The sequence below is a fragment of the Echinops telfairi genome, unplaced genomic scaffold (assembly GCF_000313985.2).
Source record: "Echinops telfairi isolate 266 unplaced genomic scaffold, ASM31398v2 ScPeMD7_9;HRSCAF=40, whole genome shotgun sequence".
Lineage (NCBI taxonomy): Eukaryota > Metazoa > Chordata > Mammalia > Afrosoricida > Tenrecidae > Echinops > Echinops telfairi.
In genome coordinates, this window is record NW_022103906.1 from 2,467,909 (window position 1) to 2,472,483 (window position 4,575).

Consider the following 4,575-nt stretch of genomic DNA (forward strand, 5'->3'; position numbering starts at 1 on the left):
CAAATAGAACAAGGTGATACTGCATGGTTTGGAATCAGAAAAAGTGTGCATCCTTTCACCATACTGGTCAATCTACATGCTGAGCAGAAGATTTGAGAAGCTTAACTTTATGAAGAAGACTGGGGCATCAAGATGGGAGGAAGCCTCATTAACTACCTGACATATGCATGTAGCACAACATTGCTTTCTGAAAGCAAAGAGGACTTCAAACACTTAGTGATGAGTATCAAAGATGACACTCATCAGCCTGGATTAAAATTCAAAGCAAAGTAAATGAAAATACATACAAATGGACCAATAGATAACATCATAATAAATGGAGAAAATAATAAAGTTGTCAAGGATTTAATTTCAAGCAGTGTTTGCACTGCGCAAATCAGCTGTAGAAGACCTTTTTACATGTTAAGAGCCAAATTATCACTTCAAGAATTAAAGTATGCCTGACACAAGCCAGGGCATTTTCAATTGCCTCATATGCTTGTGAAAGTTGGACAATGAATAAGATGACACAAGAAGAATTTATAAATGTGAATTATGGTATTGGTGAAGAATATTAAAATCCCATGGACCACCACCAATCTGTTCTGGAAGAACTATAGCTTGATTGTTCCTCAGAAGCAAGATATCATGACTTTGTTTCATGTGCTTTGGGACATATTTAAATTATACATCCATTAACATGGCTCTTCCAGTCATCAGAGAAGCTGGTTTACATAACAGAGAGTGTGGCATCAGGATTGGAGGAAGGCTTAGTAGCATCCTGCAGTATGCAGATGACACAGCAATGCTTGCTGAAAGCGAGGAGGAACTGAGGTATTTGCTCATGAAGATAAGGATTGTAGACTTCAGAATGGATTACAACTCAATGTGTGGAAGACTGAAATCCTCACAATTGGGCCAATAGGTAACATCATGATAAATGGAGAAGAGGCTGAAGTTGTCAAAGATTTTGTCTTACTGGGCTATATAATCAGTGTTCACGGAAGCAGCAATCAAGAGATCAAAAGATTTTTTTCTGCTGCATAAGATCTCTTTAAAGTATTGAAGTGCAAAGATGTTACTTTGAGGACTAAGGTGTGCCTGGCTCCGGCTGTGGTATTCTCCTTTGCATCATATTCATATGAATGTTGGACATAGAATAAAGAAGACTATCAAATAATGAATGTATTTGAATTGTGATCCTGGAGAAAAATATTGAAAGTACTATGGACTGCTAAGTGGAAACACAGATCTGTATTGAAAGAAGTAAGGAGAGGCAAGGATGGCAAGATTGTCTTATATACTTTGGACATATTGTCAGGAAAGACCAGTCCCTGGAAAGGACATCATGTGCAGTAAAGTGGAAGGGTTGTGAAAACAAGGAAGGCCCTCGCGGAGACGGATTAACACAGTGACCGCCCCAGTGGGCTCACACATAGGATCAACTGTAAGGATGGTGTAGGACAAGGCAGCGTTTAGCTCTGTGGTGCATAGGACTGAAATAGGTCGGAGTCAACTGATGGCACCTAACAAGAACAACAACAACACGTTTGATACCCTGGAAATCAGAACACCTTGGAAAGCAAACAAGTACAGTGAATAAAGCAAAGCCCCTTTCCTTGTTCTTGTTAGTTGGTGCCTAACAACAATTTCTAGCCATAATCCCTTATGTGATTATTATAAATCTGGACTTCATACACCTGTGGTTCTAGTCTCATTTTGGCAGGCATTGTCAGCTAATGAATAGGAATAAAATCAGATTAAGATCTTCTCTGACCCTAGACGTTGTGAATTGGGTCACCCTATTTGCTTCAAGGTTTCCATCACTGATGATGGATGTAAGGAATGATATTCTACATCTGAGAAAAGCTGCTTCTGGCATGACCTGAGGCAGGCAGCCTCAAAGTACAACCTGCTGGCCACATGCGGCCCGCTGAGGACATTTATCCGGCCCCAGGTGTTTTTGCCCTGTTTGTTTTTTTACTTCAAAATAAGATAGGTGCAGTGTGCATAGGAATTTGTTCATAGCTTTTCTTTTTTAAACTATAGTCCAGCCTTCCAATGGGTCTGAGGGACAGTGAACTGGCCCCATGTTTTAAAAGTTTAAGGAGCCCTAAGAGGATAAGCCTGGCTGATGAAGTTTAGTAGGAGGCCAATGCCTGCTGGAGAACATCCTGCCAGAGGCCCCAGGTCATACATACATCAGTAAGATACATGCAAGGGCGGAGAACAAAGCAAACCAAATCCAACCCATAGCCACTGAGTCGATTCTGATTAGAGCAACCCTATAGGACACGATAGAACTCTCTGTGGGTTTTTCAGACTGTAACTCTTTATGGGAGCAGACAACCTTGCCTGGCTCCTAAGGAGTGGCTGGTGGTTTCGAACTGCTGACTTTTCAATTAGCAGCCCAATATGTAACCAGCTAAAGGGCTCCATTAAGATGGAGAATATTATTATATTGGATAGCATTAAAACGGTGAAGGTTTATATGTTAACTTGATTGCACTAATGATATGGTAACTCCCACCAAATGACCTTTCCCTGCTTGGGTCTGGGAAGAAGGTGAGAAAAGATATTAATAAGATTCACCTGTGAGTAATTGTGAACAGGATTCCCTGCAATGCTATTCTGATGCACATAAAATAAGCCCTCCAAGAAGCAGGGGGTGTGTCCTCATCACTAGCAAGTACCAGGAGTGAAGTGTGTCCGTTGGACTTGACCTTCAGTAAAACATTTCCTCAAAATTTTGTGATTTTATTTTGTGGGATGTTTCAGGAATTCCCAGAGCCCAGAAACATGATGGAATGCACTAAATGGAGGAGTGGGTGTGTGGGTAGGGGTGGAGGTGGCAAGGGGGTGGGGGTGAGGTGAGGAATGTAGCTGGATAACATGGAAGTTAGAGATTAATAATTTCTAACTTCTGGGGACTCATCTGGTATTACTTGTCCTAAAAGAGATATTGCCACATGCGATGATAAAAAATGAAGACCATTCAGGTTGAATGGACGCAGTGGCTGCAACAATGGGCATAAATTTAGCAAAAATTGAGGGTGGAGCAGGACTGGGCAGTGTTCTGTTGTATATAGGTTGCTAAGGTTCAGAGCTGACTTGGTGGTACCTAACAGAATAGCATTTAATATAACCAGAGTAGAACTAAACTAAGGAGCTCGTGCTGGTGAAGGTCTTCCCTGCGGGTTGAAACTATCAGCTGCTCCAGGGGAGCAAAGAGCTGGTAATCTGCTCTCATAAAGAAGTACAGGCAAGGAGACCCTATGGGACAGCTGTGCTCTGTCCTATAGGATAGCCGAGTCAGAGGAGGTGAGGGTAAAGTTGTTTGCTCCTTAGGCAAATGGGACAGGACCACCACCGTCCATGGTTCATGGCCTGTGGGAGAATGCTGACGATGGCTCAGCCATGGGAGCTGATAAAGCAAGGGCTGGCCTGTCTCTCCGCCTGAGATAAACAGACACTTGCCACCTGGTCCCTGATGAAAGCTGCAGAAGGCAGCAATCTGCAAGCTTATCACATACTTCATGTTCCCAACCTTATCTCCCCCTCCCATCTATGAATAAATCAGCTGATGTGTTATTACTTCTTTGTAAACCTTCAAAGGATTGTGAACTGTACCATGGAATAATCCCGTCACGAGTTTCAGGTGATGTGCAGGAATGGTACAGTATATCAAGACCCTTGTGCCTCAACTTTTGGCTATCCCATTTACATATAAGTTTTCTCCTTGCAGATCATACCCTCTCAAACCCCTTCTACTTCTAAGATAAGAGCTAACCCTATCCTATCTTAGAAGAAGAGACTTGACAGCATAGAACATGAGCTAATATAATCTAACTTTAATCTACCGGAGGATGGAGAGGAGTTACAATTAAAGCCTCCCCCTTTCAAGAAGGAATTCGGGGAGTAAAAGATTATTCAGCCATGGAAGTCTCTGTCAGAGAGTTCAAAGCAATAATTCTCAAATATGGTTTTTCTTTGTAGAATCTGGAATAGGGTAGGAAACATTTTCAGTATCCACATGCTGAAACCAACCAACCAACCCCAAACCAATTTATTTGTATCATTTTGAAACACTTGGATAAAAATTAAGAGGGTTGCATAGTAAAGGTTATGGAGATAAATAATAACTAAAAAGGTGTCTTGAATAAACTATTCAAGGGATAATTGAAGACACACATATGTAGATCAGCTCAGGCTGGATGGTGCTGGGCCCTCCTTCTTGGAGAATCTCTATTTGATCTTAGTGCCAAGAACACCTGTGGTTATTAGCAATACATTGCTTTCTATCTTAAAGGCATTGTGCTCAATGTAAACCATTGTATCACTTTTTCTGCTTTGGTTGTACACAAATTTTACACTGAGGCCACTAAAGCAGGAGGACAAGAAGTTTTGACGTACCTCTCATATCAGGCTACATTTTTTTTTAATTAAAAAAAATCATTTTATTGGGGGCTCATACAACTCTTATCACAATCCACACATACATCAATTGTATAAAGCACATTTGTACATTCCTTACCCTCATCATTCTCAAAATATTTGCTCTCCATGTAAGCCCCTGGCATCAGCTCCTCATTTTCC